This window comes from Nymphalis io, chromosome 28 (genome assembly GCF_905147045.1).
Source record: "Nymphalis io chromosome 28, ilAglIoxx1.1, whole genome shotgun sequence".
NCBI lineage: Eukaryota > Metazoa > Arthropoda > Insecta > Lepidoptera > Nymphalidae > Nymphalis > Nymphalis io.
In genome coordinates, this window is record NC_065915.1 from 4,634,688 (window position 1) to 4,657,088 (window position 22,401).

At 34.8% G+C, this 22,401-nt stretch overlaps 1 protein-coding gene across 18 annotated transcripts in view; it reads right to left on the bottom strand.

Annotated features, from left to right (window-relative positions):
* Positions 1–21,921, bottom strand: part of LOC126779047 (bromodomain adjacent to zinc finger domain protein 2B-like) — a 108,332-nt gene extending 86,411 nt beyond the window's left edge. For 11 of the 18 annotated variants that reach the window (XM_050502810.1, XM_050502809.1, XM_050502805.1 and 8 more), the window contains exon 1: positions 5,980–6,195. The gene's annotated coding sequence lies outside the window, so the exon portion shown is untranslated. Of the gene's footprint in view, positions 1–5,646; positions 5,866–5,979; positions 6,196–21,847 lie in introns of those variants that run through there. The other 7 variants (XM_050502816.1, XM_050502815.1, XM_050502814.1 and 4 more) reach the window with 3 other exon arrangements.
* Between the last annotated feature and the right edge of the window lie 480 nt (positions 21,922–22,401).

The window sequence follows — 22,401 nt, forward strand, 5'->3', positions numbered from 1 at the left end:
AGGACAACGTCTTAGTTTCTAAGGTTGGAAGCGCATTGGCGATGTAATGGATGGTTAATATTTCTTATAGTGCCAATGTATGTGGCAGATGGTCCGCACACCAGTCTTGATAACAATTATAATTAAAAAAAAAACAGTCTCATAGTACGATTCTCACACTCAGAAGCCGTTGACAGAACTCTTAGAGACCTAAGAAGATCAGACAAAATTGTTTGTCGGTGACTTTTATCGAACACTTCCTGTATTGAGTTAGTTCTAAGTTTAATGATACCTACGTAATATTTACTAAACAAGCGCAGTATCAAGTTTCAAATTATTATTTATATAAGAGAAAGGTGGCCAGCAATTTTCAGATATTATTCTTGAACTACAAAAATAAATCTCATTTAAAGTCTATATAGAAATATAGATTATGTAAGAAATTCGTATTAATTTGCAGAGAATTTTCAGCTTTTCGTTCCGTGTCGGAATACTATTTTAAAGGTTTAAACGGGAGAATAAGATAGAGTAATTATTATTTTTACTTCTAACTAAGCAACGTATACGATTTCGTTTCTTAAGCTCTAGCGATAAAGTTCAAAATAGAACGCCGACCAAACACTTCAAAGTCAAGAAGCTACCTTCTTAAGACATTTCTCCAAAGACGAGGTATCCAACATAAAAACTAATTTAGCAACTTTGACGAACACGTAGCAAACATTTTTCAAAATGTCATTGCTATAATAATACCGTTGCAGGGATTTGGAACTTATACTTATGAAATAAGGGCGATATTAGCGTGTGTGTATCGTATTGGTCGAGTAAATACTACATTCCTTGGTTTACGATACGAACAAGGGTTCTTATAAAAAGGTTTTTGTATCAAATCGGTTTCAGCTAAGCTTAGATGTAAAGGAATTCGTCCTCTATCTAAAACTTCTAACAAGCCGCGGCTTTGGCTGGATTATAAGTTATGTTGTATTGTTTGTTACATAAGTTTTTCATTTACTTATTTACTTTAATTCGAAATATTGTAATTGGTCCGTTTTTATACTTCGAAATCTGAAATCTTATCTTTATTTTAAGAAAGCAAACGGGCAAATTGATTGTGGTAAGAGAGTCAATCCCATACACTGGGACTGTAAGAAGTACAAGACAGTTATATGTCTATAATTACACTGGCTCACTAACCCTTCAAACCGGAACACATAAATATAAAGCATTGACGTTTCACGGTAGAATAAATGAATAATACGATTCTATGTATAAATTTGGTGGAATCTTTGCATTATGAAAAATAATGCGCAAGTATTAATCAATTATTCAACGGCCAATAGCTGTTATCTGTTAATTTGATACTTTTTTTTATAAACCAGGTAGGCGGACAGTATGATATTATGGACCACTTGACGGCAAGTGCTCACCACCGATATTAAATCTTTATTTCCCTTGTGCCCGTCAACACAAACACTCTTCAAACCGGAACAAAACAATACTATTGCTGATTGGCGGTAGAATATCTGACAAGTGGGTAGTATCTACTCAGACGTCCTCTTAAGAAAAATATCATCAAGTGTCAATTTAACAAGGTAAAGAAATAATCGAGTAACAGTAACACAGTAACAGTAACACAGTAACAGTAACAGCCTGTTAATGTCCCACTGCTGGGCTAAGGCCTCCTCTCCCTTTTGTGGAGAAGGTTTGGAGCTTATTTCACCACGCTGCTCCAATGCGTGTTGGTAGAATACACATGTGGCAGAATTTCAATGAAATCAGACACATGCAGGTTTCCTCACGATGTTTTCCTTCACCGTCAAGCACGAGATGAATTATAAACACAAATTAAGCACATGAAAATTCAGTGGTGCTTGCCCGGGTTTGAACGGTTAAGATTCACGCGTTCTAACCTCTAGGCCATCTCGACTTATTAATAATCGAGTATTCAATAAAATATACCTATGAAATATATATTGAAGTTTTTTTTTTTTTGCTAAAAAAATATAATGCCGCGAATAAAGGCAATATAAATCAAATGTTTTAATATCAGTAGTAATCCATGGCGACCTTTCTTACTCACAATTTGTTATCTAGGACAAGGTTGAATTTCCAGCTAAGAATTGCATTAATGTAATATCTGCTTGCATTTGCATATAATTTGATTAGCGATCATAATTCGTTTCCACGTACGTTTCTGGGTTTTGTTTTTGTTTAAATTCAAATGTTTTGTTTCTGAACGAAATATTTTGTTCTGTCAGACATTAATTGTCACATACATTATCTGTGCATTATATTATGTCACGTACTGACATTAGTCATTTTTTTTAATAAGAAATAAATATACTTAGGTTTTTTATCGAACTGTTTGTATTTACATACTTAAAATTCTAAGACTGGTCGTTTTATAAATTGTTAAATAATTCATAAGAATACAAGTCCACACTTATAATATTTTTGTAATTTGTACTTCTTTCTTTAGAAAATGCAATTTTTTTTAAATATATATATATTTTAAGGCTGTAAAAACTAGGGTCCTTGGGTGTCAAACAGAATAGTAAAAAACATATTGTCAAAATGTACTACTCGGGTGTCATTGGTGTGGTTTTTGTTTGTCGTAAAATTATAATACATAATACACAACAAGCAAATAGAACAAAAAATAGAATAGTCATCTATTTTTTGTCTGCCTCGTTGGTCTAGTGGCTAAAATATATAACGCCGCAGACCCGGAGGTCCTGGGCTCAAATCCCAGGTCGGGCCAATAAAATGTTATTGGGTTTTTCTGACGAAAATTCTCAATAGCAGCCCGGAGTCTGGAAGTTACAAGTGTGTACACTGCCATGCCTCGGAAAGCACGTAACGCCATTAGTCTTGAGCCTGAACTCTTCTCCATCGGTTTGGATGGTAGTCCCATCAGATTGATGATATTAAGGGAATAGAGAGTGCAGCTGTTTTTGGGCACACACTTATGCACTATAATATGTCAAACAAAATGGTCCAAATCAGTCAGGATATCATCATAATCAAATATACGAAACAAAATAAATGTAATTGTCAAAATAGTATAGCATAGTAATATAGTAGCTTGTGAATGTCCCACTGCTGGGCTAAGGCCTCTCCCTTTTAAGGAGAAGGTGCTTATTCCACCACGCTGCTCCAATGCGGATTGGTGGAATACACATGTACAAAGTTTCAGTGAAATTAGACACATGCAGTCCTCACGATGTTTTTCTTCACCGAAAAGCACGAGATGAATTATAATCACAAATTAAACACATGAAAATTCAGTGGTGCTTGCCCGGGTTTGAGCGCACGATCATCGGCTAAGATTCACGCGTTCTTACCACTGGGCCATCTCGGCTATAATGTCAAAAGTCCTTGTTAAATTATCAATAGCAGCAACTCGCCCATTTTGATTAGTCATACAACGTCTGATTGGAAAATGGATAAATAATTTAGAAAACAAAAGTATAATTAAGAAATTGCTGGTTGCTCTTTAAGTTAATAATTTATTTTCTGTTATGAATTTGATGAAACTTTAACCACTGATTCATAACATCACGGAATGTAACTAAAATTACAATTTCAGTGAAACTGCCCCGCGATGTTGTATAAAACGATTGACAAAATTCCGTTAAATTGTATTTGTAAATTCTTGTATTAATGCCACCAGTGAAACGAAGCGAAATACATCGTTTAGAACAAGTGAATTTTAATGTCAGAAATAACCCAGCATGACGAGCAAATGTGCCACTAAATCTTTTGAACGAAGATTTTATGCCTCTTGTGCCTATGGTAAAACAGACACAAACGCTCTTCAAATCAGAACACAACAATAGTATAGCTGTTTGGGGGTAGAATATGTAATGAGTGGGTGGTACTCACCCAGATGGAGTTGCACAAAGCCAACCATGTACATTCTTAACTTGGGTTTATGATTATTATATTAATATCGTGCTGAAGTGAAGAAAACATCCGTGTGTAAACATACATCTGTCTCACAAAATGTGCCACATGTGCATCAAAATGAGAGGATTCAAGCCCAGCAGTGGGACATTCACAGGTTATTACATCAGAGAAATTATAAGAATAATTATAGAGCTTAGACGAAGACCCTAAGACATAAGGCTTACTAGTTTTTACTAAAAATAACAAAGAATGTTTATCATATATTAAATTAATATAAATTTGAAAGTAAATATACTTTATATTAAATAAGCCTCGCTTAAAGGTTACGCTGTAAAATGTTTCAATTAATAATCAATTTTCAATTGAAAATATTGATTTGGCGTTGCGGAAGTACGTTTAACGTTCAAGTCCGAGTAAAGGGATTCCATATTTAAATGTTATTGCAATAACAGGTTAAAAATAAATTATACGTGATCATGTAAATTGCAAGCTAAAATATTTTTAAAACATTTTGTTCTATTTTTATCTGTTTAACTATGTCCTTAATATTAAATGAAAGAATTAAAAAAAAACTAATATTTAAGATGTTTTATTCGCATTAGTTAATATTCAAATCGTATGCCAAAACTTTTACTCGAAGCGCCAGTAACAAACGCTTGTATTGTTAAAAAAACGAATACAATTATTTGCCATAACGGATGAATCAGCATTTAAGAGACAACCCGAATTATTTATGGACGGCATCAGATATCACATGTAAGGAACATGAAGTTCGACATTCCATACCGGTCGGGTAATAGCACCTCAGCCAATGTCGGAAAGTAGTAAAAAATGATGAACCCGACTCGTCTGCGGGGCAACGCGACAAATTTAAGATGATAGCAAAACTGAGGCAAACGTTTGCCCGCGTTCACACAATTTCACGTGTCCGTGTAATAACTATAGGCTCACGAGTCACAGTAACTCTTGGTAAGTAGGTATAAGCGATGAGGCCGTTCACAAGGCGCGGTTGTGAATGCAATTATTTAATGCTAGATGTTCTTACTTATCCGCCATGATAGATGCCGTGTCCATAAATAAACTTTCTTTTGAAATCATAAATTAAACTAAATAATGTTTAAAATAGAACGCAACGCTCTATCTTCAATTTTACGCTTTATTCAAATCAAATTTTAATAGAATGTAATCAACATTATAAGTATGAATGAAAGATAATTGGTGACCTTGTTTGTCCAGAGAACATTTACGAAGCACTTTATATTGTTTACTTAAATTTATAAATAAAATTATTGTAATCTAATAAAATCTAACACACATGCAACACAATATTTATCATACAAATAATATTTATATGAAGAAACGGAATATTTATAATAGTAAACTAAGAAACTAGTACAGATAAAATTTATAAGCCTTGTTAAGCTTAGCTGTGTAAAGGAATAAATTAAACTTGATATACATTGCATTAAAGAGGTCACTTACCGTATGTGACAAGACAAATCACAAATGATGTATTTATCTATCGACACTATTTATTTTAAAAAAAAACATAATAAGTAAAATCGAATACTAATATTAGGATTTTAAGCATCTTAACTTAGTATATTGGTGACATAATGCCAAACTGCATTATAGCTCGAAACGCACGTATATTACATGTTTAGCACCTGGCATTCTATTTATAGCAATGGGGAAAGCGAATCGTTTCGATAGTTACACTAACTAAACGTACGAGATAAATGATAAATAAATTCAGTTTACCTCGAACAAGCGGAGACACTTATCACAAAGTTTATATCTACAGAATTTATATTACGCTAAATAACTTTCGCACGCCTATTTGCTATTCAATGACGATTACAAGGAACTCGTTAAACTAACAGTTCCGATTGCACACCGTTAAAACACCCAAAGCATTCGAAACGTCAAAGTATTTGAATTAAGAACGCGATGGCCGCTAGCCGCCACTAAAATTATTGATTTAGCAGCGTTACAAAACAACAAAAGATATAAAACGGGCCGGCTGCACACCCCCGCGCGGACCGAATCGATCAGAATGATAATTGTCGCGCACAAAGACTGGTGACTACTCACCTAGACAGACGGAATGCACACACCTAAAACAACAACACACACAAATTATGTCAACAACGTTCGGTATCACGGTACATGTCACTTTTGTCACTATTTGGGCACTGTATCGATTGTTTTTATTATTATAAATAGTTAATTAATGCGAATTAAGAGCGATTTATGTCGCGGAGACGCGAGCGATTCGACGACCGCTAGCAAGATGGCTCCGCGTATGCCGCGCGGCGACCGGCCCCCCGCGCGTCGCGTACGTGCAATGAAAGATAGGTGGCCGGTATACGAGCCCACGAGGGAACGGTGATCCGTCCGGGGATAACAGATCTCGCATAGAACTCTATAACTCACTCTAACACCCTTTTTGCTGTATAACAATAAAGAGTGTGTTTCTATTTTTTATTAGCATAATCGTATACTATGTTATAGTTAAATACAATTTTTAAAGTTGTATTTTTTAGTTCTGATTTCTAAAATATATCAAAAAACACCATATAAAAAATTACAGATTTGTATGACTATTTTTAGCGCGTATTAGAGTATTAAATTATAATAATTGATGCTTTTTGCAATTTTACAAAACAAAATACCGAACTCTACAGTGAATATACGGCGAACGTTAATCAAACTATTGTACTCAGAGTATTCTATTTAGACACTTTTCTAGTTCACAGAGATGCAGGTAAAATATCTTAAGATTAATCCCGTGATGCAGTCACCTTGTGAACCACATCTTTCCCTTCACACCGAGCCCGTGCGGAGATCGCCCCCCGCCTCTACCGACCTCTTATATACTGCTCTCTTTACAACAAAAAAAACACCAATTTCCCAAATTCCCGAGCGGACCGAGCGCTCTCTCGCTCGTGGCGAACCTAAGATGGCCGACGGCTTCCATTTTGATCGCAGATTACGGTCGTCGCGTCCCTCGATTGTTCAAAGCCTAAACGATACCGCGTCCTTACATTACCGCTCTCTTTATAAACATACGGCACATGATTTTAGGCTAATTTTTCCCGTTCTATACAACGGTGGCGTTATCGTCGCTCATACATAAGTTAGGAGGCGATGCGGTTATTTGTATTGATTGAAAAGTCGACGAAAGAAAGTAACCGATAAATGGACGGTTTAAAATGTTCCCCGATGCTTTTGTCTCTTTCGTTGTTTGAGTTGTACCTGCGACACAAGTAATAAAACAAGTACGGACCTAGCCGGCCGTTCTGGCTTCGGAATGGGTAGGTAAACTACACGGGCGAAATTGCATGTGTGTGTAACGTATTGCTTCTCTATAACGCGATATCAATGTAATTGTGGTTTGATAGAGTTTTGTGTGCAGCGTCAATTTATTAAAAAAGAAATTTATTGGTTTTTATTTTCGGCTCATAATAAAACACGTTTTATATTTTGAATTTCGCGATTTTTTTATCTGTAACCTTTACAATACAACATACAACACAATAAAATTTAAATAAAATATATCTTACGAATAAGTAATCAAGTAAGTTACCCAACTGTGTTATACTTTTTTCTCCATAGCTTCCATGATGTATTATAAAAAAAGAGACCAAAGAATTGTATGCCGAAAATGGTAATACATTACAATACAACTAATATTATAAATGCGAAAGTGAATTTGTGTTAGGTTTTCACATAAAAACATGTCCAGCTCTTTTCACGGCACAGGCGAAGCCGCGAGACGAATTTAGTTTGAATTGAATATAGTAAGTAAAATCACAGAGTATTTTTTTTTTATAATTTTGATGTAAAGCATGCTAAATAGATAAGTTAATGTACTATGTATTGCTTTCATAGTTACATCAATGGCACGCGATTTTTTTATATATTGGTAAGTACAAAAAGTTCTTTTACTTATACTTTTTGTACTTACCCAAACAGCCTAAAAATATGCCTAAATTAAAAATATCTTGTTTTGGATGCAACCAGAGCGGTTATAATAACTTTCCATAAATTATTTTATAATAATATTATAATATTAAGACTTACTGCGAGTCACTGTGTTATTACGTGTATACTTCGCACAAACAAACGATTTTGACTCTAATCACAATAGTAATAAGATCTAAAAATGTTTGTTGTATAATTTTAATATGGGACTTGGATTGAGAAAATATTGAAATTACGATATTAATAAAAAAAAATCATAACTCTATTCAGGTAGACTTTACAAGCACTTTTGAAATCTTATAAAGACTTACAATTTAATATACAGAATGACCAGCTATCGCCGGTTCCGATTCAGAATATAGATTCTACCGAGATTAGAGAAAAACGAATACGAAACTCAGTATTTAATATTTTATACGAATTATTATCAATATCTTAACTAGTCCACAATTAAACGTTGTATATCCTGCATGAAAATCAACTAATATTAATTCCAAGGATTTTTTTCATTTATGCGTATATTTTTTAATTGAATATTAATTTAAATGCACACAAAATTTGGCGAAGGTTGTGTTCTATTCGGACGATAATTTTTTTTTTTTTGATATTTAAAACTAATCGACTTTGGAATGATATATAATGCCAACGAATTATGTACAGTTCACTTTTTTTTTTAATAAAAATAGCAAAAACATTTTATATCTGTGACAATGTAAACATAATTCATTAAAGTTTAGTGATTACGGCTATGATTTGCATTTAAAAAAAACACGTTTAAAAAAGTAACCTATGACATTTCCTCATACTTGTTATGTAACATTAGGATATATAACTGTTATATAAATAAAAGAAATAATTAAATTAGGTATAATTAAATTCCAGTTCAATTAAAGATTTAAAAAAAATACATATACTATTTTTTTATAGTCTCTTTCGCGTCATAAGTGATTATATGATATAGAATATATGTTTTTAAGGGTATACAAAAACACGTATGTACCATAATAAATAAACTCAATTAAAAGGCACACATAGTAAATACCACTGTGGATTTAGGTCTTGTCTATTATATATTTTTTTTTTTATAGAATAGGAAGGCATATGGCCAACAGTAAGTATACTATGTTAAATCAACTTCAAAGATTTTCGTTCTATATCTTCGCAGCCGTGTTGTCCGAATCTTTGCTGTATCCTATCATAAATTTATATTAATGTTATTTTAAGGTGCCTGCATGTTTATTAAAAAGTTTTGTCATCATAGAGTTTTACTGACTCTACTGGTGGTAGAGCTTTGTGCTAGCTCGTCTGGGTAGGTGCCACCCACTCATCCGATATTCTACCGCAAAACAGCAGTACTTAGTATTGTTGTGTTCCGGTTTGAAGGGTGAGTGAGCCAGTGTAATTACAGGCACAAGGGACATAACATCTTAATACCCAAGGTTGGTGGCGCAATTCACGATGTAAACGATGGTTAAAATCTCTTACAATGTCTATGGGCGTCGGTAACCACTAACAGGTGACATTTGCTCCTCAGCCAACCTATATATATATAAAATGTTTTAATGGGAAAAACGCCGGTTCAGACAACTCAGGACGGCGATAATGGAATAATTTTGTTACACGCAAGATTAATTAAACGCAACTTATGCTTTCGTGTATTTTTATTACTCCTGTATGTAGTATATAAATTCTTATTTATACTGTGATGATGTCGAAACATAAGAGTATTTGTTTAATTGATGTTTTATGGTTTACATATATGCAACAGGGAAAAGTAACAGCCTGTTAATGTCCCACTGCTGGGCTAAGGCCTCCTCTCCCGTTTGAGGAGAAGGTTTGGAGCTTATTCCACCACGCTGCTCCAATGCGGGTTGGTAGAATACACATGTGGCAGAATTTCAATGAAAATAGACACATGCAGGTTTCCTCACGATGTTTTCCTTCACCGTTAAGCACGAGATGAATTATAAACACAAATTAAGCACATGAAAATTCAGTGGTGCTTGCCCGGGTTTGAACCCGCGATCATCGGTTAAGATTCACGCGTTCTTACCACTAGGCCATCTCGGCTTATAACAGGGAAAATAATGGTGTTATTATTATTGGATAAGAATACATACTCCAATTTAATACTTAATACGTATATGTCTATTTTACTCAAATATTATTTCATTTGATATATCACCTTTTATTCAACGTAAGAAATTTAAATTAGGTTCTCGAAACTAAAAAGAATAATCAAAGCAACTGTATTGTTGCAAAATTTAAAAAACCGGGCAAGTGCGAGTCGGACTCGCGAACTGAGGGTTCCGTACCACTACACAATACTGAAAAAGTTACCAGGTTATTTTAAAATTTAGACTTTTCATAGGTTTCCTTATAATTTGTTTGTAAAAATGAATTTCCTTAAAAAAAATTAAATATATTTTTTTAAACAACTTATTCTCGGTTTTCGAATTTTTTCCCATATTTGTGCTACAAGATATTGCATCTTGCCAAATTTCATGATTCTAGATCAACGGGAAGTACCCTATACGTATTGGTACCCTTTGCGAATGTAATGGAAATGCGACATAAGCGGCCATAAAGATATGGTTGCTTAGACTTGGACGTTTGATTTTTTCACAGCTCCAAGAGAGCGCAGACCTCACTGGTGGTAGGGCTTTGTGCAAGCTCATCTGGGTAGGTGCCACCCACTCATCAGATATTCTACCGCAAAACAGCAATACTTGATATTGTTGTGTTCCGGTTTGAAGGGTGAGTGAGCCAGTGTAATTACAGGCACAAGGGACATAAAATCTTAGTTCCCAAGGTTGGTGGCGCATTGGATATGTAAGCGATGGTTGACATTTCTTACAATGCCAATGTCTAAGAGCGTTGGTGACCACTTACCATCAGGTGGCCCATATGCTCGTCCGCCTTCCTTTTCTATAAAAGACCTCAGTATTCAGTATTAATTTCAACTTTATATAACTGACGAACAGACGGACGGGCAGGCGGACAACGAAGCTATCTTATAAGTGTTCCTTTTTTCCTTTAGAAGTACGGAACCCTAAAAAGAATTGACAAAGCTGATGTAATTACAAGCGCAAGGTAATTTAAGTCCCACGAGTTGCTGCACAATAACAAAGCCTAAGGGCAAAGGTCTGCATTCACATCTTCACACTTTACTTATGTGAACTTTTTGTTTTATATATATTTTTTTATTCTGATATGTACATTATCTAAACATTTGTCGTAAGAGAAAATTACATTTTCATATTCAGCTATTTCGAATTATTAGCGAAGCCATATGAACTAGTGACAATATACAAAAGGTGTCTGGCAGCGAATGGGGATTGAGAGCTGAAGATCAAGCTCAATGGCGTGCCATTGGAGAGGCCTATGTCCAGCAGTGGACGACAAAAGGATGATTATGAATCGTCCCAGCTTCGCACGGGTAGATAATAAGAAAAATTTATTTTTTTAATTTACGCAAATGCTATCAGATTTGCGTAAAATCCGTTCTTAGCGAGCAACACCGGAGAAAGAGTACTTGTGACAAATTTCAAGTCAATCGGGCGCATAATTTAGGAGATCTCGTGATGAGTGATATTTCGCTTATATATACATAGATTGCAATTAATTACTATTAATGGTATAGTTTGTCTTGATTTAGTAACTCATCTGTCAAAATGTGTTCGTGGTTTGAGACGTTAGAGATATATACAATACAGACATATATGCAATTAATTTCATTGATGATGACGTCGTCTTGACCGATATCGGTAACAGCGGTCATACTTAAGAGAAAATAGCCAACAAGAATATATGATAGTCAAAAGTGAAAAATCTTTATTCAATATGCAACCGTTACACTTACTTATTGATTGTCATAAATCTACCGCTTCGGAAATAAACACCTCAGACCTGAGAGGAACCGACGAAAGAAACTCAGCGAGTTTGTTTTTTTTTATCTCATCTTATACAATCATAGGCAATTTACAGTATAATATTTTTTTATTTGAAATAGCCTGGAGGCGATTGTTTCATTCCCAATGTGTGCAATCATCTAAAAACTCATTGGTTGTGTAATCCTTTATAGACACAAGGGTTTCCGATTCTTTTAAATTTCACAATTGAATATTTTTGAACGTTTTCTGGGATCCTGTTGTAAAAGCGTATACATTGTCCCATAAAAGACTTACTAACCCTGTGTAATCTGGTAAAAGTGGTTGTGAGGTTATACTTGTTCCTGGTGTTTCCTGGTGTTAACAGTACGTACGTCAAATTTCTGGGAAAATCTTTTGTGTTTTTGCGTACATACACAACTTTATCAAATATATATTGAGAAACGACAGTCATTATTTGATTTTTTTTAAATTAACACCTTAGTGAATCTTTTGGACGCAGGTACAGCGGCTTTACATGCTTTCCGAGGCTTTGGATGAGGATGGGTGTTCACACTTGCAACTTCCAGGCTCCAAGCTACTGAGAGTTTTTGACAGAGAAAACCCAATTATTTTTTATCGGTCCGATCTGGGGCCAAAGGTTTGAACCCACGACGACCTCGGAATATGCGCCCAATTATCCAAAGTATCTATAGACTATAAAATTAAAAGAAAATTAACACAAAATATCTAGGCTTTTTGCAAAAACTTTCGAATCAGTATTTTAAAAGATTTAATTTAATGGTAAGTGACTATCAGATAGGAATAAATGATATTTATAAATTTAAATATATATTGCTAATTATGTATAATTAAGTGTCTGTCTGTGTGAAGCTCCCTCTTTTTAAGTTAAAACGGCAGTTTAATTACCAAAACGACCCCCAATATGTACGTTAAAATGCCAAATATTGAAGAATTTTCGAAACCGAATGCCACGCTTGAGAAGCCTCGGGTTTTGCTAGTGTAAAAATAAATAGCCAAAATGTGCCAGTAATAAAATCTTAGTCGTTACTTTTTTCGTTCCTCATTTGATTTTTAAAAACAAATATTGTATAGGACACGCGGCTTTTAAAAGTAAATTAATAATAATAATAATAGAGCTTGTACTATGGGAACCAGACAACTGATATACTACATATACTATTTTTCTTTTATAAAAACATACTTATATAGATAATTACTCCCACACTCAGGACAAACAGACATGTTCATGCACCCAAATATCTGTCCTGGGTGGAAATCGAACTCACAACCTTCGGCGTGAAAGGCAAGCGTCCACCAACCACACCAACCGACTCGTCGAAATTAAAATCCACGCGTGCGGCACGTGCTTAATTTTTGTTTATATCTCGTCTTCGGCCGCGATATTGCAGGACAGCTTGAAAAACCCATAATTTCATATTAAACGTGAACGTTGAATGAAATTCTGAAACATGTACATACAACACAAATGTTTTTTTTTTAAGTTTTATTTATAAGTTTTATTAATATTCGTTACTTTTATTTGAATATTTATACTATTTTTATATTATACTTAACTCACATTTGTACAATTTAGTCTTAGTTTAACCATTGTTTACCTTTTTATAGTTCCTATGTTTTTTTATTGAGTACCACTATGTAAAAAAGTCGATATGGCCCAGTGGTAAGAACGCGTGAATCTTAACCGTTGAAAGTGGGTTCAAACCCGGGCAAGCGCTCTCTGAATTTTCATGTGTTTAATATCTGTTTATAATTCATCTCGTGTTTTTTGGTAAAGGAAAACATCGTGAGGAAACCTGCATGTGTCTAATTTCATCGAAATTCTGCCACATGGGTATTCCACCGACCCGCATTGGAGCAGCGTGGTGGAATAAGCTCCAAACCTTCTCCTCAAAAATGGACAGGAGACCTTAGCCCAGAAGTGGGACATTTACAGGCAGTTACTGTACTCTACTGTACCACTATGTAACATTTATTTTTATAATTTTTTAATTTCTGCTTACACATTATTTATGTGCATGCTGTGGTCTCCTTTAATTGAAGGAGCACACATATTTTAAAATATTATTCCACGATGTGATGTACTCGTAAGTGTGTATCCTTTGTTGAAGATCCTTAATAAATAAATAAATAAATATTCATCCCGCAAAGAGGTAGCTTGGTGGAACTAAGCATCTTTGAGAGGAGAGGGAGTATTGCCAGATATTGCACATTAACGAACTCTTAAATTACTTTTTATATATTGTATCATCGACACCTTTCGTTAGCGCCATTAAAACAAATATAGTTATATTTGTTTTAATTTTTAATGTTGTAGTTATTTGCATTTTATACAACTTAAAACGAAATTTACCATTCAATTGAAATTTAATATATGGACAGTATAGACCATAGGGCAGAATAACATTCCGTATTTCATTGTCAATTAATAAACTCTAGGGCCTATTTGGCGACATTTGAACGTAAGAAACGAGAAAGGCATCGTTTCAATTCTCTTTATAGGCAGGTGATTAATACGAAAAACGAGTTAAAATATTCATTATTTCGATTACTTGAATGTCAAAGTTATCTGTCAGACATTCCGCCATTTTAATTAAATTAACATCTAGTAATTGAATAATTAACAATGAATTATAAATTAAATAAATTTTGTAATCACGCAAATATTAAGGCTGGGAATATATACATCTTTGCTGTGCACTTTGGACGTGGTAACAGCTTTTTTAATTACGTCCTTGGAAACAAATTTTTTCCTGAGATAAATTTGTTTGCATTTGTTTTGTTCATCGCATACAAAAAAACTGGTGCAAACCAGTTTTATGCAGATTTTAATAGGACCCTTTTTTTCTCGCAGTGGAAACCTTCAGAAAGATACCCGGGTCCTATGGGGGTGGAACCAGGTTATGTGGAATTCTTACCCACTAAAACCACTGCGATGGCCGTCTTCAGCACGGATCGGAGAGGCTGCGGAATCGTGTTGATATAACGCATCCGCGGCCTCTCCCGTGCTTTGCTCCACTCGTGGCTCGGCGGAGCTCTCATCAGGGGGCGAATTTCGCCCCCCCGCACTCCTCGCTAGTGCTTACGGCAACGCGAGGTCATCACGGCTGCCGTCCTCCACAGGGCCGTCTGAAATAGGACACGTGAGGCCACCACCTCACGAAACCACGGCCCCAAGGTTACGCCCTATTTTTTAAGCCCCGGGCGTCTGGGCTATGGGAGGGCCGAGACGACGCCGTCGTCGTCTCCGCCGAGCAGGATCGGCCCTTTCCCGTTCCCGCTCCGCAGTCTCCTTCTGAACCATGACGGTCTCACAGAAGGAGGCTACGGCCCTCCACGCCGCTTCCCAGCGAAGCATCGCCGGCACGATTGCTCGCAGGGACAGGTCTTGTCCGATTTCACGGACCAGGATCTCCCTCTCCGCACTCCACGCGGGGCAACGTATGCTGAGCGGTGTCCCGGTCCGCGCCACAGTGGTGACACATCGCCGTCGATTCGCGTCCGATCTTACACAGGTATTCTCCAAAACAACCGTGACCGGTCATTACCTGCGTAAGTCGGAAGGTGACTCGTCGCTTTCGTCTCATCCAGGCTTCGAAGGCTGGCAGGATCGCTCCCTCTACGATCGAGTTCTTCATAGAGACGGTCGCGCCACGTCGCAAGAGCCCTCCGGTGTTCCTGCCGCTTCAACACCTCGAGCGCACTCGAAGTGGACGCGCTTTCACTGTTCTGGCGGAGGATGCGGGTCTGTTGGTAGACCCTCGCATCCATATCCGCCAGAATATCCAAGGGCGGAAAGCGCGCTAGGACGGTTGCCGCCTCGTAGGATATCGTGCGATATCCCCACACTATGCGGATGGCCACTCTCCGCTGCGAACTTTGGATCTTAGTCCTGCAGCGGCGGACGACCGTTAGTCTGTGAGACCAAACAGGTGCCCCGTAGAGGGCCATCGATCGCACGACACCGGCATAGAGACGGCGAACTTCCTCTCTCGGTCCCCCGAGATTAGGCAGCAGTCTGTGCATGGCACCCGCTACCTGCTCGATCCCAGGGGCTAGGCGCTCGAAGTGCTCCTCGAAGCGCCAGCGACCAGTGTGAGGCCCAGGTATTTCATGTACCTGGCCACCTGGACGTATGAGTCACCAACGCGGACATGCGAGTCAGGCGGTTCCCTGCTCCTTGGCAGTTTATGGAACCTTGGAAGTATATGGCAATATATACATCTTTGCTGTGCACTTTGGACTTGGTAACAGCTTTTTTAATTATGTCCTTGGAAACATATTTTTCCTGAGATAAATTTGTATGCATTTGTTTTGTTCATCGCATAAAAAAAAACTGGTGCAAACCAGTTTTATGCAGATTTTAATAGGACCCTATTGTGACCCTATTCGTATTAACAATGTTGTATTATTTAATCTACTATACTGGGATTATTATTTCTTAAGGAAGAAATGAATGTGAGACTTATTTCGAGTCGATATATGCAATATAGAAATTCAAAATGGCTTTAGGTATAGACAATTTTTCCAATAATTTTATTTGTTCCATTATAATATTAATCGTATTTAATTTCTTATTAAGATTGCCAGTTACATAACGATTTGATTCAAACGAACAAAACATTATTCTATTACATTTTTTGTATTATTAAAAAAAAATATATCCGAAATATTAGGATATCCATGAGTGAGTTTTGTACTATCCGAATTATTCGGATAATAACAAAATCACGGCTAATCCAAGCCATAGGTGTAGTTTCGAAAAACAAATATATTAATGTAAAACATGCTGACGTTGAAATGATGCAATTATTTAAGCCAATACAGGATTTATGGCGCTTAAAAATGACAAGACTCGGTTACCGTCAAACAATGACCAACAACAGCAGTCGAGTTACCACTATTGATAATTTGACTATGATTATTTACAATTTATCCTATTATGGCCAGGGATATTACAATTTAACTGGAAGTTGTGCGTGATATTGTTTTTTTTTAAATAAGTAGATAAGCTAGTATGGCCTGAGACACCGCCGACAGAGCCAACGTAACAAGTCTCTCTTGAGAACATCCTCATCATCATTCGTTACAAAGAACGGAAAACCCACATCGATGAAACAACAAACAAAGATCTGTAGGCCGTTTTTTCGTCAAACTTCGGGTACAAGAAATTGTTAATAATTATATCATGTATATATTTTAATTTTTTATGTTTTGACGGGCCGGTTGGCGTGGTTGACGCCTTTGACGCCGAAGGTTGTGGGTTCGATTCCCACTCAGGACAGACATTTCTGTGCATGAACATGTCTGTTTGTCCTGAGTCTGGGTGTACATCTACATAAGTATGTTTTCACAAAAGAAAAATAGTATATGTAGTATATCAGTTGTCTGGTTTTCATAGTGCAAGCTCTGCTTAGTTTGGGATCAGATGGCCGTGTGTGAATAATGTCCCAGGATATTATTATTATTAATAATTATGTACAAAAAAGTATCTATTGATTTTCTTATAAAGTAGTTTCCTCTTCGGCATCTACATGCCGAACTGGTGGCTTTGTTTTACATTTTTATTATATATGTTTAATGTAATTTTGTATATTTTAAAGCGCTACAGTTGGGGTATAATGTAACAAATATTAAACTAACCGCAAAAAACGCTCGTGAAATGTCAGAAAGTGATTTTTTTTATATGCGCCGGGATGGCATATGACTCTACTCCACCTGATGGTAAGTGGTAGTAGAGTCCAAACGCGAAGACGGCCAGTACAGTCGGGAAGAATGTTCTGTACTAGCCGTCCCCGCCTTGCCGGCCCGCAAGATGCCTCTTCACGCCTCGTTTGAAGGAACCCGGGTTGTAAGAGGGGAAAACGTGAGCTGGTAAGGAATTCCATTTTTTGGTAGTGCGACAAAGAAAGAAGTTGCCAAATTTCTTTGTGCGCGATGGAATTGATGTAATATGATATGATGTGATATGCGATATTCACCATAATAATCATAACATTTTAACAATCCGTAACAGCCTGTGAATGTTCCACTGCTGGGCTAAAAGCCTCCTCTCCCTTTTTTTGAGGAGAAGGTTTGGAACGTATTAAACCACGCTGCTCCAGTGCGGGTTGATGGAATACACATGTGGCAGAATTTCAGTGAAATTAGATACATGCAGGTTTTCTCACGATGTTTTCCTTCACCGTAAAGCACGAGATGAATTATAATCACAAATTAAGCACATGAAAATTCAGTGGTCCTTGAACCCACGATCGTCGGTTAAGATGCACACGTTCTTACCACTGGGCACGCATCAAAATAGTATATCAACGTAAGTGTGGTGTCGATATTTCACGGGTGAGTAATGAAGTGAGTTCTTTCAGAAAAACACTAGAGTTGCCGCACTTTCAAATGAATCCCATACACTAAACTACGATTTAACACAGGTGTGAAAACCTGTGGTCCAATTTTTGTAATTTATTAATACTTTATTTTTTTATTTTTCATCACCAACTAACAGCAAGTAATGATTAAAAGGTTTAAAATGTTTTATTAAACGAAATAAGAGAAAATAGAATATCTGCAACCCGAAAATTTAGTTAAAACCTAACCTTATTAATGTTAAACAACGCTGTCTTCTTCTATCGAATACCAAATCAATGATGGCAGAAAGAGACAAATAAATGTTTAACTAAACACCCACTAAACGACATTTATGAGTAAGTCCGTTAATATTTGTAATTAAAAAAGAAAAAGGCACCAGTACTTTATTTTATGACATAATTCTCTATTCATAAATCAGATTGAAAATCAGCTATATAATTAATGTTGTTATTTTTTAATTAATTAAACAAAATAAAATAACTTGAGGAACACCTTTGATTGTTATTAATTATGATTGGAACTTGTCTTATACCAAAACCATGCAGTATTCATCATTTAAAGTGTTTGACCATCTCAATAGTATCTTTAGAACAATTACTTTACTTTACTTTATACTTTTATTGTACACCACACCACAAAGAGAAAAATACAAAACATGTATACAATTATGGCGACCTTATCGCTACATAGCGAAATCTTCCAGGCAACCAACGGTGTAAGTAAATACAGACAGGATATGAACAATATTAAATAACGCCATATTAGCTATGAAATTCATTGTGTAAACGCTAAATATATTATATATATTTAAAATATACTAGCAAATGACCCTGATGGTAAATGGTTACCATGGGCTGATATTGGCACAGATTAACCACCCCTTACATTGCCAATGCGCCAACAATCTCGGGAAATAATAATCCCTTGTGAAATGGTAACACTGATTCACCCACCCTTCAAACCGGATTCAACAATACTGGGTGGTACCTTTAAAGACGCCAATTAATATTCTTTTATTCATTTATAAATACGTCCAAAGTATTAGATTTTAGGAAAATGATTATATCGGTTTTCGTTTGTATTTCTGTTTGTATGACATCTATATTAATATCATATATGCGAAAGTAACGCTGTATGTCGATTTGTCTGTTACGCTTTTACGGCTATATCACTGAACAGAATTCGAAAACTTATAATATATTACAACTTTAATAACATATTTATTTTAAAGACCTATTACTTACATTTTTGTTTATCTATAAATTTTTTTTTTATAAAGAATAGTAAGGCGGACGAGCATATGGGCCACCTGATGATAAGTGGTCACCATCGCCCATAGACATTGGCATTGTAAGAAATGTTAACCATCGCTTAAGATCCTTTATACATCCTATATATGTGATTAGCCATTCCATGCATCGCTATACAGTTTCCAATGATTCTCTAACGTGAATAATTTATATAAATTTTATGAATTAACATAGATAACGTAATCACAATACTTGTAGCATTAGTTCTCAAAAATATTCTTTAGCTATTTTTTTATATTTAATATAATAGAAAGTTAAGACCACATAACATATAATATTTGTTTGCGTGTATTACCAGTCAATTATTTTTATTTATCATTTGATTGTAAAATAATAATGTTTTTATAATACTTGATAAATAATTAATCATAACAAAATGTATAGTAGCCCATTAACGTACATATCAAACGATAATAAAGACATTTTAATTTTACCGCTTAACAATGATATATTTAAAAAAAGAATGTACAAATAATTTTCTATGAAAACCAATAGGAGTTAAGTGTTTGCTTTATGCGTATGCTTAAAGTACTAATGTAAATGTATACGCAATCTGTCCTCAAATAAGGTAAGGCGTGTATTATACAAATAGCAATGAAACAGGCGGTCAACCCAATCAATATCATAGAGTATAGAGTAGGTATAGACTACAGAGGAGACAGTATGCAGAGGTGAAACATTCGTGTCCATAAATATTGATTTCATGTGGAGCGGAGGCAGGGCTGTCCGATTGATTTGTTTAGAATATATTATCTGTTCATTTAAATTTTATGGCAGTTTTAATTTTAGTCTATGATTTTGTAATGTTTTAATCATTTACGTTTTTTATATATGTGACTCATTAATTATTTTATTTTCTATATAATAAAGATTAAGTTAAAACATTTTTTACTTTTTTTGTCCTCGATATAACTTTAACGATTCATATTAATGACTCTTCATTCTTCTCCACGTTCGAAAATATATTCTACACTACGGTACTTCAAACGTTAATAACATATTGTAAAAGATAAAGGCTTCTTCCATTTAACGAAAGGCGTACATTTTGTTAAAAATCATATTGGCGTTCAATGACCTACGTTTATATTTAGAACAAATTAAACAACGTAATTTTTATTTTCTTATAACATTATTTACATTTAAACTTCATATACATACATTTATGTTAAAACAAAAAACAAATACACGACTTCGTTGGACACATCATAAGTACATATACATGCATTTTAAATAAATAAAAAAATATCAATTGTTTTTTTGTGTACATAATTCTATTGTTTCCTTAAAATTCAATTAATATTCATGTTCAACCCTATAAAGTAGAGCTGGGCACGCTGGATGTCTGAGGGAAGTGAGATATGAGAAAGGCAACTAATTCAACGAGTTGAAACGAGACAAATATATTTACCGAGTTCAACTTAAAGCACTTCAGTCTTCGATACATTTTATATCTGGGATTTTGGCTTTCGGCTTTCAATTACGTATTTGTTAATAAATAAACGATTTGAGTATTTTTTAACGATTGTTCGATATCGGAACTTTCACATTTCTGTTTCACTTTGTAACTATAACAATATATTGTAAAGGCGTATACCTGTTCGCTCATTTTATTACAGATTAAAAAGTAATAAAAATACTATGTTTTAAAACAAACGTCTCCCTTTCGACGAGTTGCGCTCTCGTAAGCTTTCTGTTTGGACATGAGTAGTTAACGTTTAATTCATTTGCAAAGAAAAATGGTAACCTATGTATATGTTAGTAGGCTAACACCAGCGTTGACATTCAGAGTCATAAAAACTCTGCGTTGACATGCGGACAGACAAAAATAATGAACTATACTATTATTATAAAACGTTTTGTATAAAAAAATATAAACGTGAATTTAAAGCAATTGCTTAAAAATTTTAATAGATATTTGTAGTTGGAATTTTAATAGCATAATATATTCAATCTTTTTACGTAGTTATAATGTTTTGTGACTATAATTTAGGCTTTTTATTCCTTGACAAGTTAAATTGTTATATAAAAAACATATATATATCCATTAAGCATTATTCATTTGCGAATTAAAAATAAACTTTTTAATATATTACCATTGGCATATTAAGTCAGTTTCTATTGAAATCATTATCCGTAATTTTTTTTTTTTAAAAAGAACGTATTTTAAAAGAAATGTAATCAATTTTATTGTTGTTCAATAATCGATATAATCACTACACCGTTTTAAACCTAACACGATTAATTCGCGTACATAACTTGCATTGCAATCTTCGGTCTACACTTACAAAACCAGATTACACAAATCGCAGTGAGTAATATAACGCACAAAATTCACACTGTTCAAGTTTTACAAGTATATTTAAGTATAAAAAGTGTGAAAATACATACCAGGTAATCGGCATTTCTTGAAATCACTTATTGTAGTGTAAACAAAATGATTATCTCGTTCCAGTCGTTCAAACTCAAGTAAATTGACACAAGTGAATGACTTTTTTGTGACAATTTGATTGAAGTAGCGCCATCTGTTATTAGATTAGTGAAATAGTATGTCATTTTTATTTCGCAAAAAGTTCAAATTTATTACGATAGATGGCGCAGTACGTGCTACTGATCACTAGATGTCGCAACATATTTGCAATTTAAATTCGCTAAAGTAATAAAATTAAAACCTAAGTCTTAAGCACATTATATGTTTATGCTTTGAGAAAATTAATGAGTACAATTTTATAATGCAGAACCAAAGTTATTTAGACAAAATTATTTCTACTTGTTTTAATTAAACTTAAGCCAAAAATGTATTGATTTATATATATATATATATATATATTAAGATAAATAACATTTTATGTGAGCCTTAAATAAAGTGTGACCAATACAAAAAAAAAGGTAAAGGAGTATTTCTAAAAAATTAAGTAATTTATTATGAGAAAATACGTAACTTT